The 13950-nt window shown below is 35.3% G+C and overlaps 1 long non-coding RNA gene across 1 annotated transcript in view; it reads right to left on the bottom strand.

Annotated features, from left to right (window-relative positions):
- The window catches only part of LOC131419559 (uncharacterized), an 85747-nt gene that overhangs the window by 70818 nt on the left and 979 nt on the right, over nucleotides 1-13950 (bottom strand). The window lies entirely within an intron of this gene.

Here is a 13950-nt window from a genome sequence, read left to right as displayed (position 1 = left end):
ACAGTGATGTAAGTAAGGAATAATTATCTTATTTTATTAAGTCACTGAGAACTGGGCTTGTTTGTTTCTGCATTTATCCTACTCTGACTACTAAAGACAATAATACTTTCAAATGGTATTGGCGTAATGGTCATACAGAGGGCATTAAAGGAACACAGATCAGACTGGATATAGAACAATATGCGTTATTCAGTGGAAAACCACTTAGTAAAACTGTTGATCATGATAACTTGGAAGGCAAATCCTGAGTGTATTGAACCAAAAGCTGTAGGAAAAGTGATTAGAAAGAACGAACGTGTAGTTTTGGCAACTACAGTCTGCATTTGGCAAGAAAATACAAGAAAAAGATAAGCTTGGGTGATAATTTTCTTTTTTTTTTTGTGAGGAAGATCAGCCCTGAGCTAACATCCATGCTAATCCTCCTCTTTTTGCTGAGGAAGACCGGCTCTGAGCTAACATCTATTGCCAATCCTCCTTTTTTTTTTTCCCGCTAAAGCCCCAATAGACAGTTGTATGTCATAGCTGCACATCCTTCTAATTGCTGTATGTGGGACGTGGCCTCAGCATGGCTGGACAAGCGGTGCGTCTGTGCGCGCCCGGGATCCAAACCCAGGCCACCAGTAGCGGAGCGCGCGCACTTAACCGCTAAGCCACAGGGCCGGCCCAGCTTGGGTGATAATTTAATGGTTTTCAACAGTAAAGGAAAAGGAATTGATAGAATTCAGAAAATAGGACCTCAAGGGATTGTAAAAGTTGTTTGCTTCTAGACTTAAATTTTTGAGAAAAATAAGATTAAGAATGCTTTTTAGTAGCAAAGGCCCATGTAAATCCCAATATTTCAGCAAAGGTCAGATTAAAGACTTGAATTTCCCGCTCTAGCCTGATAGCCTAAAAGTAGTTTTTGTCATCTTGAAAGAGGGACACAGAGTACTAATCTGAGAAAGTCTTGGTTAAGTCAATGGAACCCTAGAGAAAAGATTTCTCATTAAAGAAATTCCACATCTGGCAGAAATGGCCCATCCCTAGTAAACCTGCCACGCTCTGCATTGACTGAGAGGAGCTTAGAGAATCTGGCCTCTGAAGAAAAACTAAAATGGATACCAAAATTGCCACAGCTGGAGTCTGTCAGCCAACTACACTCCTAACAGGAGGTTCTTTCTTTTTTTTTTTTTTGTGAGGAAGATCAGCCCTGAGCTAACATCCATGCCAATCCTCCTCTTTTTGCTGAGGAAGACTGGCCCTGGGCTAACATCTGTGCCCATCTTCCTCCACTTTATATGGGACGCCACCACAGCACAGCCTGACAAGCGGTGCATCGGTGCGTGCCTGGCATCCGAAACCAGGCTGCCAGCAGTGGAAGGCGCACACTTAACCACTATGCCACGGGGCTGGCCCCTGTAGGTGCTGTCTTAAAGGCAGATCTAAGTGGCACATGCGCATGGCTGCCACAAGGACTGATGAATTTTTTTACCAAACATCACAAAATTGAAATGCCAATTATTGTAATTGCACCATTACATTATGTAACACTAAAAGAAATTTTTAAAACACCACCAATAAACCTATGACATGGTGCTTTCTTATTATTTGCATTTCTTATTAAAATACTTGACGTTCGCAGTTGTCTTCCGAATCGTTTTCAGTGTTAATACTTTTCCACAAAATACTATATCTTGTACCATCAAGAATTAACAATATATGTTTTGTTGTGTTTTGCTTTGTTTTATTAACTGACAGCCAGAATCTATAAGTCTGGGAAATAAAGAATAATAAAGTAGAGATATCTCTCACTATTATATTCAATGAGTCACTTAGAATTTTTAATTGTATTTTCTTTTGCTCTGTTTTTTTTTTGTTTGTTTATTGTCAATGCCTCTGATGCTGAGCTATGCTGGTTTACAGTTCTTAGAACCCAAAAGAGGAATGCCTCCACTAGAAGAACGGGTCCACTAAGTTAATAATTGAGCCTATCACTTGACCTTTTCAGACTTCTCATTCCACTGGATGAACAGGGAAGCACAGGGCTTCTGTGTAGCCTGGGGTGCATAATTTAATGGAAAACTGAGTGTAGCTACACAGTAGATCATGTCCGAGGCCTGGGGGAATCCTTTGAGCCACCTTTTAATGCTGTAATATATAGTGGTAAAAGATAATAGATGAATCCAGAAAGCTAATATAGGTGGGACCAGCAAAGCAAAACCCTGAGAAATGAAGGTTCCGGTTACTCCATCAGATAGAGACCAGATCACACGAGGTACTTTATGAGGGCAAAGAAAAAATGCATAATGGAGGAAGAAAGTTGTAAAGCCAACTATCAAGTTGTCCCTAGTTGCAGGAGCAAGGACCATAATAGATACCATATTTTTTTTTTGTTCTAGTTTATATTTATATTAATTTTAAACTTTCTCACTAACTTCCCTCTACAATTTTATATACGATGGGTTGGAGGTGCTTACATTTATAATTTATTTCATGGGCTACGATCTATCAAGATGAGATTTTAACTGAACTAAAGAAGAAGCGAACATCACCCAGAGATGGATGCAGTGACCGACAAAACTTTGGAGCTCCACTTCAGGGTAAAAAGTGTGTATGTTTTCACTGATGTAATAGATGACTGTATTGTGATAAGTGAAGACGTTATTATTGCTATTTCAAAGTCAAGTATGATAAGGAAGATATGTATGTGTGTATGAGTAGACAAAACTGTAGACTGTGCAGATGCTATAAGTTAGTTCAATGGATGTTTATTCAAAACCCTTTTTCTAACTTGTCTTCCTATTCTATAGAACCTGGAAATCTGAAAAAATATTCTCTTGCAATGAAGCTTTATGTATGACAAAGAGTCCTCCAAAGATGGATGTCCATGTGAGATTTGGAAGCAGATATGAGAAGCATGAAATGGTAGCTGTGCACTTATCACGAAAAATATACCTGTCATTTTGTTGCCTCCAGTAAGATTTTCCCTAGTCCCTGCTCTCAGTCTGGATTAAGTGCTATGAGCTGTATTTTGGGCAGCTATACTTTAACTCCATCTAAACACCTACCTCCCACTGTACTCTGAATATGAAAAATAATGATGGTACCAAACATGTATTAAGCTCTTGATGTCTGCAGATAGTCAACCAAGTGCTTCATATGCGTTATACCACTTAGTCCTCCAAATAGCTCTGTGATGTCGGGCTTATACTGTGGTTATTAACTTCAGTTTCCATGCTAGCTTTAGACCTCTGAGGGTAAAGACTGCAAATGCTATTACAGTCGACAGCTTCTAATGATATAAGAGAATATTTGGAAACTCATAGCCTGTCAATAAACATTTATTGAATGAATGAATAACTGTGTTAATATTTTCTTGCCTCTAGGACAAGGTAATCTTAAGGGTAAGAATGCACATTCTCAATGTTATAATGCACAGTTTTATGGGACTTGGGAAGAACTGAATGCAACATATTATACATAAGCTCCAATATGGCTGGGATGGATATAAATATTTTATACTTATTTCAAATAGTAAATGAAATAGTATAAAAATACTACCGTGAAATATATTTAAATAGGGAAGCAACAATAAAACCAATTCTTGGAGGAGAAAGATATATTGCTAAGTATATGATAAAGAAAAATGATCATTTTAGATCAAAATACAAGTGTTAAAATATTTAAAAAACTAATTTGAATTATATCTGGTCTATTAACCAATTCTTGGTAGTGTGACAGAATTTATCTTCTACATTAGTTAACATAAATTTCTTGACAATTTGATACAATAATTGTATTATCAATTTTATAGATTTTTCACAGTTCTTTAATGTTTTAATGACATTTTGTCATTAATTTAATAGAAGAAATTTCAGATTTTCTAGATTTGAATATCTAAGAAAGAATTAAATGCGTGACATTTAAAATAACCAATGCTTATGCATATGAAATAAATATAAAAGTAAAATAGTTATGTATCTAAATAATATAATTCTTTATATTTAAATAAACACGTTTATTTATTTATTTAGAAATAAAATAATTATTTTATTATGAGGTTCCATACCAATTACATATATATATATATGTATATATATATATATATATAATCTATTATGTGGTTCCATTCCAAATATATATATATAATTTAGAGAAAAAGCATATAATTATATATAATTACACATATATAATTGGTATGAAACCTCATATATTTATATTTATATATATAAATTATTTGTTAAAGAATTTACTTACCATGTACAAAACACCAATGATAAGTTTTTATATTGATTTATTTTATCCTGATATCCTGTTAATAAACATGAAGGTTCTGAATAGGAGGAAGACCAATTTTTTATTTACATAGCAATCCTCAAATTTGTTCGCCATGCCCTGTATCTCCCCCACAGGCGCAGTGCTGGGAAAGCCAGATAGACCCTGCATGTAGTGGGGAGTCTGTACTTCAGGAGAGGATCTCCCCAAAATCACGAATCTCAGAACTTCAGGACTTATATAGAAGCTGCCAGAGGATCTGCCTCTCCTCATCTCTGCCAAGAGGAGAGAAAAACCTTTACTCTCTAATGTAAACAAATTCTCTCCAGGTAGAGGAGGGGGAAAACCCTAAATTTTTATACAGCTCTTTGGAATGCAAATAAATGGCTTCAGGCCAGATAAACCTGCATATCTCTCCAGCGCAATTCCCTATCTCTAACTTCCAAGTCATGGTTATCATTTAAATCTTTTAACTCAGGTTGCCAGTAATTTTTCTCAGAAAGCACTAACCATACAGAAACATGAAAATATTCATGGAGCACTATTTTCCAGTGGGAAATATGGGACATATAATGCCAAGCAAAAAATTAAAAATTCTCAGTCTCTGAACTCGTGGATCTTTCCATTAGGATAGAAGACAGATTTTAATCATATAAAAATAATAAAATTTCAATTGTGATCAGTCCTATGACTGAGAGATATATGGTGCAATGAGAACTGTATAACTGCAAGATGTGTTCTGTTCAGAAAGAACAGGAAAGTCCTTCCTGAGGTAATGAGAATTGATGTGAGATGCTAAGAGTCAGGGGAAGGTAGCTGATTCGATTTGCTTTTGGATCAGGTCACTGGCTGAAGTGCAAAGAAAAGATTGGAAGGGAGAAGAAAAGATGTGTATAAACTATTGAGGAAGGTGGCTAGTAGGGGAGGGGGAATATTGTAACTTTCCAGGCATGATATGGAGGGTAGAATCAACTAAGGCATTATTGTCAGAGAAATTGAGTAGTGGCAAATGTCCGTTTGGTCCTTTTTAATAATGTGTATCTCTTTATTTCTGTTATCTATTTGTAGATACATAAAATGACTGAAAATGAACATTACATTTGGTTTATTAGTCTGGGGATTGTGTTTTTATTTTAGATAAATAACCAAACTGCTCAGCCGGGAATATTAGCTCCTATGAAATTTTGAAAGATTTTTAAATATATCTGTGTAAAATCTACAAATGATTAAGGAATTTTTCTTTAAATGTGTGCATAAGTGGTTAATAAGTTTTGGGTTACCTTTATTTAGTCAGTATAGTGAAATTGTCATGAGCCAAACTGCTTAGGTTCAATTCCAGCTCTGACAATAAGTAGCGTGTGTAAGCTTCATACCAGGAATTTATTTAATCTTCTCATGCTTCAGTCTCCTTATTGGTAAATTAGAGAAAATAATATTTGCTATTGCTTAGGATAGTTGTGAGGATTAACTGAGTTAATCTCTAAAAAGTCTTACAACACCGCCTGGCATGGAGTAAAGCCTAAACGAGTTCTAGTTATTATTATCCAAAAGTTCTGGTTGGTTAAGCGTTCGCTTGTTTTAACACAATTCAAATTTTGTTTGTTTGTTAGATTGTTCCATTTCAGGCTCTTTTTCTTTGGAAGTTATACTTTTTTTAGCAGTAGAGCAAATTTTTAATGTGGCCATTGGCATATGGACTGCTTCTATTTCATATTTTGTAATTATGTGGAGTGTATTTTTCATTTTCAATACAATAATGTAATGTTATTTTTCTTCATGTCTGATTTTGAACAGGACATGGGTAATTCCCACTAAGTTTCTATAATAGAAGATAGCTGAAGGTACTTAGTATAAATCCTTCATTCTACAGCCACGAGCTAGAGAAGAGAAAAACGAAAAGCACCTCCAACAGGCTTTGCCCAGAGCCGTGGGCCTCCAGTAGACCTCAGAGAAGAAGAATAAGTTGAGAACTGTTTATATCAGAGGATATTTTTTTTTTTTTTGCCTCTATGTAAAGGCAAAATTATAAATCCTGCTTTCTCGGGTATTTGCCAGGACCTTAGAGAGCCTTCACTGGAGGACGGACTCCTCAGTGCCTGATTGGTAGCCCATCCGAGTCTGAAGCAGAATCACAAGGGTACTTATCAAAATTCTGATTCTAAATTCCAGGAAATCTAGGGAATCATAATATCTGCTAATCTGCAGGGTCAAAAGCGCTTCAGGTGCTCCTAATACTACACTTGAAGAAATACTGCCAGAACTATTTTTTTCCTCCATGTAAATTGAATAAACTGCTACAGGCTACACATAGTTAAAGTGACTTGATGGAAACTTTAATTAGATGTGTCTATTCCCTTGAAATGTGAAAATTGAGAACTAATTTTAATGTGCTCACTGAATGCCATTTTTCATTTTTGTTTTTCTTTTTCTTTAAAAGAAAAACTCCTGTGGAAATGAGACATTGACATGTGAAAAGTACAAATTGGTCTATAGTAATGTAATTCAGACTAGATGCACTCATCAGATTAAGAAATTATCAAATTAGTGATTGAAATTTACACATAAAAAATTTTATTGGTGATTTCAATTATTATTATAATATTTTATATGCTGTTGGCAATTATTACAAAATTATAGACCCAGCAATGGAATGCTTAATAAATGCTAATGATATGCAAATGTTTACCCACACAACAATTATATTTATATAATAAGAATAAAGGATGGTTATTATATAATTTGCTATTTCCAACTTAAATTTTGTTCTTGGAAAATAATGTTTTGTTTCATCTTATTTTACAAGGTTTCTGGGAATTTCAACAGTGTCTATAGGTTATTATAAGAGAAATGCATGAATATAATATAATTGATAAACTATATATTTTAGACATGCTGAAAACAGCAGATTTCCATAGTGCATTTGCACCCATGAATCCTTGCCCTGCAGGGAATCAATTTTCTGTTGTGGATTTAAATGACCTTTGTTATCTGGTTCTTTGAAATCCAGGCAATATTGTGAAGGCTGTATGGATTTATAAATTTTGTCTCTCTTAATTTCCTTGAGGATGAAACAATGATTAGAAGTCCAAAAGTCAGTTTTAACTTATTTGACAGAGGGCAATAAAGAATAGATGATGTGTAGGAGAAAGTGCCATGAGGATGTAGCAAGAACGGCGAAACATTGCCTGAAACAGCATCATGAGCAGGAATGCGTCTGCGTTCATAAGGGTCATTGAATTTGGAGTAAAATCCAAACTCCTACAAGACAAGACCCTGCAGGATCAGGTGTCTGCAAACACCTTCAACCTCATATTGTGCTAGTCTCCTTATCTTTCTCATTGCTCTCCAACATCAGTAGAGCCACAACGGTCTCCTTACTGCCGCATAACGTTAAACAAGACATTACTTCTTCGGGGAACATGGATCCCCCACTATATATTCACGGATGATTCTCTGTCATTCTGTGGGATTCTGCATAGATATTACCTCCCCTCAAAGGTCTTCCCAGTTAGACCTATTCTTTACTGCAGCCCCCTCTGCTTTCCTTACATAGCACTTGTTACATACGGTATTCAGTCATTTTTGTAATTTTTTTTTCCTACGTAGTCAGTAATTTCCAACAGGGTGGGAAATATAGCCATCAAGTTAATTACTGTATACCAAACACTTAGCATGGAAGCTCAATAAGTATTTTTTAATTGAATGAACATTTTTTAAAATATTCCTCAAGGGTGTTCCACATATACACATACAAATCAAGTACTTAACTCTCATTAGCTTATTTCCTCTTAGGACTTGGTGTCTAAATATATCAGCTCATCATTAATAGCTCAACCATCCTAAAAGATCAGAATTTTACTTGTTCTAGAAATAAGCATATGTCTCTAGCTTTTTATGCTGACCAATACAAAAAGGGAGGGTATAGTTGTATTTGCTTGTTTGTTTTCATTTTATATGTAATATATTCATATGGTCCAAATCAAAAAAGTATAGAGAATAAGCAATAAAGAGTCTCATTACAATTTTTTTCATTAAGCAAAACTGTTGCATTGTTCTATATCTTCATTATTTTTCAAAATAACACTATATTTTGAACTTTTTATCATATTAGTATTTTAAATATTTTTTTTTCTTTTAATTTTTTCCCCCAAAGCCCCAGTAGATAGCTGTATGTCATAGCTGCACATCCTTCTAGTTGCTGTATGTGGGTTGCGGCCTCAGCATGGCCAGAGAAGCAATGCGTCGGTGCACGCCCGGGATCCCAACCCGGGTTGCCAGCAGCGGAGCACGCACACTTAATCGCTAATCCACGGGGCCAGCCCCATATTAGTATTTTAAATTTTAAACTAAAATGTTCTTGCCTAGGCGACAAATATAGTTAGTGTGACTTTTACATCTCTTCTCTAGGATTAAAAAAACATAATATTCTCCAGGAACTTCTGATTATGCAGGCTAATGCTTGCTTACTCTTTCTTTACCCCACCTAATGCTACATAACTGTGAAAAAAATTAAAATAAATTGTGTATCCACTATGATAAATGCCTGTATAGAAGCGTTACTTATTATTTGGTGTCACAGACAAGTAAGAAAGCAATTCTACCAGGAGCATCTAAAAGGGCTTCATAGAGGACGAGTTATTTGGGATAGGGCTTGATATATGAAATAAATATAATTAGAATATGGAAAATGGTATGTGGGGATTTATGTAAATCTTTTACCTCTGTTAATAAAATAAAGCTAAGATCATTTAGGATTGACAATGGAGAAAAAAAACTCTCCACTTGGACAGCAGTAACTGGATTATAAAATACTGGCTTGAATTATGTCAGATTTACTTTTCTTCTGAGGAAAATTCACATATTAGAGTGGTTCACTCTCTTTATTGACTTCTAGAGGACAAAAATCTCAGCCCTCACTGAGCTTACCTTACGGTGGAGGAAGAGATATAAACAAACTATCTAGAATACATATGTAGTGTTTTTAGGATTAAAAGAGCTATGGGAGGGGCTGGCCCATGGCTTAGTGGTTAAGTGCATGCGCTCCACTACTGGCGGCCCGGGTTCAGATCCCGGGTGCGCACCGACGCACCGCTTCTCCGGCCGTGCTGAGGCCGCGTCCCACATACAGAAACTAGAAGGATGTGCAACTATGACACACAACTGTCTGCTGGGGCTTTGGGGAAAAAAAGGAGGAGGATTGGCAATAGATGTTAGCTCAGAGCCGGTCTTCCTCAGCAAAAAAGAGGAGGATTAGCATGGATGTTAGCTCAGGGCTGATCTTCCTCACACACAAAAAAAAAGAGCTGTGGGAAAAAGCTGAATTGGGAAGAGAGAAAGGAAGTGTGTTTTTGTAGAGTGAAATTTTAAATAGAATGGTCAAGCAAGACCTGAATTGGAAGGTGACATCTGAGTAACATCTGAAGGAGGTAAGAGATAAAGTCAGGTCTGATGAGTTGTGCATTGAGTTCACTGCTGTAACTTCAGAACCTAAAACAATGCCCAACACTAGTGAGCACTTAATAAATATCTGTTGGATATATGCATGAATAATTTAATTTTTGGAGTAATAATAAGGAGAGTGTATATACCCGAAGCAAATATCAAGTAAAGAGACTGGAAAATTGTTTGGGTTGGATACATGACAGGACATTTATTTTCCGTCAAGGAAAAAAAATTAATCTTGTGGGCAATGTGGAGTCCATGAATACTTTGATATTGTACTTTTAGATCTACTGATGATGCCATCAAATCATATTTGTTTATTGGGAAAATAACGATGGCAAAGTAGTGGAATAAAGAGAGACGGTTTTCAGACAGTCCAGTTAGAAAGGAAGCTACTGGCAAGGCCATAGATATTTGATACTGGTGGCAGAGTTGACACGGAAAACTTACGAGGGTTCAGACATGCCTTTTTATGAACTAATGCCAAGATTTCAATTATACAAGTACAACTGATGATGAGGCATAGAATGTAGTTATTAACAATTGCCAAGTTTCTGACTTGGTGACTGAGATAGATAGATGGTAATTCCAATCACTTACATAATTCAAGAGTATGAGCGATTTGGCTTGGGAAGGATAAAACATTGAGTTCAGTTTTGCATATACTGAGTATAATGTGCCTTGAGTTACAGACTGAGATATTTGGTATATTATACTATATTTATTAAATAAAATGGGGCTGGCCCCGTGGCATAGTGGTTAAGTGTGTGCGCTCTGCAACTGACGGCCCAGGTTCGGATCTTGGGCGCACACCAACGCACCACTTGTCAGGCCATGCTGTGGCAGCGTCCCACATAAAGTAGAAGAAGATGGGCACAGATATTAGCTCAGGGCCAGGCAAAAAGAGGAGGATTGCCATGGATGTTAGCTCAGTGCTGATCTTCCTCACACAAAAAAAGTTAAATAAATAAAATGCTATAAACACAAATAGAAGGCCAATTATTTGTGTTTGGGAGTGAAGAAGTTTAGGGAGAGCAATAGAGGAAAAGTATATTTGAGGCAAATCGTGAAAGATGAGGTGACATTGGCCAGTGACAAGAATAGAGTATAGGTCATTCCAGGCAGGGAAATTATGATAAATTCATAAAATCCTGAAAGTATATGATATGGGCAGGGAGGAGGTACTGCATCTATACCAGCATCTTTATTTATGTGGGGAATAAAAACAACCAGACAAACTTACATTGCGTATGGAAGTGGGTTCCTTACACTGACTCCTTACACGAACTTTTCTCTGCCTTTATTCTTCAGAGTCCCTTACCAGTTCATATTCAAAGTCATTAGGGAAATGACTGTAAAACATAGGCATGTTTCTGAAAGCTGTAAAAGACTTTGCTGGATTTGACTATTATGAAAACAGGCTATCAGCGTCACTTACGTGTTTGCAGAGTATTTTGTTTACGATGGAGTGTGTGATATTGTTTGTCACTTTCCATTACCTTTTGACCAACATGTTAACGGGAATGGCACTGCCAGAAGCAATTGACTTTGACATTGTGAATGCATTTAATGGAGTTCAGTTATGGCTATGAGTTTCATATGCTAACCATTTGACTTCTACTATAATCAATTATTATAACTTTGGGGGACAGTTAAATTGAGTGACCTCCAGGGCTATATGCTTGAAATAACATTTTAGTAAATCTATATACTATATAGGCCAAGTGGTAGATCCCAACTTCAGTTCAGGGAAGTTATCACTTAAATTAACTTGGCAAATAGCCTATTTAAGAACATGACTGATGTCTTTGCAAAAGATGAGATATGTTTACACTCCAGTGGATCAGACAATTCTAGAGAAAACTCTAAAAGGCTAAAAACAGTGTTTTTTCTTCCTCATTGCCTTTACCAGACATTTTTTAGTACTGTTGACACTAGCTCAACTGTCTACTATTTGCATAAATGCATATATAAATTAAAATGTATTAATAATAAATTTAGGAATAAAATTTGGGTTATCTCTTTTGTTACTCTGAAATTTTCAATGTTTGACCTAGAAATTCTATAAAATCCAATCTGGTATTAACTGAGCAATTGATCAGGTATTCATTTAATGCATATCATATTCTGCCTTACTTTTATATATATATCCAGAAGTCAAGAACTATGAAGTTTATTTTGGAGTTATATTTTAAGATAGTAACACAAAGCTAACAATATACCATACTATAAGGAAAATGCCAAACGCCAATGCCAAATTATAGCAGACAGAAAGGACTTCGTGAGAGGCTCGAAAGTTTATACGTATAAATAATTCAATCAACTTTTTTTCTCAATTTAGCATGATTGTCTAAATGAGCATTTGACTAACAAGCATATGACTAATGTGACTAACACAGACACCCAATAAGTATAAAGGCCACTTTCTTCTCTAAGTATTTATAGCTTATTATCTGCTATGTTTCCCTACCATTAGTCTGTTTTCATATGTTGAAACCCTTCATATTGAAACCAATATTAGTTCATCAATTGTAGGTATAAGCATTTAATTACTAGCAATTGATTTGCAAATCATCATTCTAATCAACCACAGATTTCCAGCCTTGGACACAGACTGAATGTCCTATTTCATACAGTGAGTTTTCTATCTCCCTTAGACAAGGTGTTTTTCTTCCAAAATATTGATCTCCAAATAGTAAACATTCAATATGAGATATATAACAATAAGATTTCTCAAAAAAAATCCTTGGTAGTGGAAAGCTGTGGACAACCTGCTTCTATGATGCCCTTAATATGTTTGGACTTGTTAGATATGATGTGTCAGTCCTCCCAAAATAATGATTAGATCTAGAAGAGGTGTTCCTGTGTTTCTATTAAACAGGCTATAAGCCTACAACAATTTAAATAATAATAGAAGTAACAATAATAATATTATATTCATTATTGCAAGGATTAAGCCAGTTTAACGCATACAGAATGTTTAGCACAGGACCTGGCACATAAAGAGGTATGGATAAGTGTTATCTAGTAGTGGTACTAGTGGTAATAATAGTACTACCACACGAATATCACCACATGACCATCACCACTACTATTATTACTTGATTTGGCACCCCATAAAATAGAGAGCTCCACTCATTTCATTATCTTTCCTCTAATTGAAATGAAAATAGAGATTAATTTGATGGAGTAAAATATGGAAAGATGAAAATAAATGCTTACTTAGTATAATGCGGAAATACTATCTTCCCTTTACTTATCCAGTGAAGGTTCTGAGAAGAGATTAGAATCAAAGGTTATCCGAGCTGCATTCATCCAGAAATGTTTAATTGTTCTTACTATGTTCTTCTGTTTCCTTCTAAATGCATTGCTCAATTTCATTTTTTTAGTTCTGCATTATCATATCAACATAAAACAGTATCAACATTAAATTCAAGTAACAATAATGTAATTACTGCACCATATTATGAGCAAATAGTCATAACTAGAGCCATCTGTAAATTTAAATATATCATTTACTGAGTTTTCCAGATCATTAATAAACTTGTATGATAATGATATGACTAACACTGACCTCTGATGAGAATAAAGGCCACTTTCTTCTGTAATTACTTACAACATATTACCTTCTATGTTTCCCCACTATTAGCCTATTTCATATATTGAAACTCTTCATACTGAAACCAATATAAAGAAATTATTTCTATGGTAATTTTATGAGGAACTGTATCACCTCTTTGGCTAAGAAACAAACATATGAAGATATTATGACTCTTTCCCATTTTGTAATTATGCAAAAGTTTTTCATTTCCTTTCATTTGTTCAGTACTTACTTGCGTCTGTCTTGTGCCAAGCACACAGGCTATGTTTTAAATCAGATGATAAACTCCTCTAAAAATTCTCATACTATGTATAGCATTTGTTTCCATTTATATATTTTCCCATAGACAAATGTTTCCTTACTTTTCAGATAAAGTTCATTATCTGCACTGCTTTTATAGTATTTCTTTCCTTTAATCTGTTTCCTTGTTATAATTACCACTATCTTCACTCCTTTTACTCTTACTTGTCTAAATAATCATTTATTTATCCCTAACCACCATGCCAATTATATTAATCTATTTAAGAAAGCCATTGGTCATGAGATTGGATAGCTCATTTTTTCAGATGTATCCCTAGTACGTCTGGCCTACACCTGCCCAATGAAGCAATTTATCCCACTCAGATCTGAATAAAGAAGAGAAGAAGAGCAAA

Source organism: Diceros bicornis, chromosome 21, assembly GCF_020826845.1.
Source record: "Diceros bicornis minor isolate mBicDic1 chromosome 21, mDicBic1.mat.cur, whole genome shotgun sequence".
In the NCBI taxonomy this organism is placed as follows: Eukaryota; Metazoa; Chordata; class Mammalia; order Perissodactyla; family Rhinocerotidae; genus Diceros; species Diceros bicornis.
Note: the sequence above shows the minus strand (reverse complement) of the source record. Positions and strands in the feature narration are given on the sequence as shown.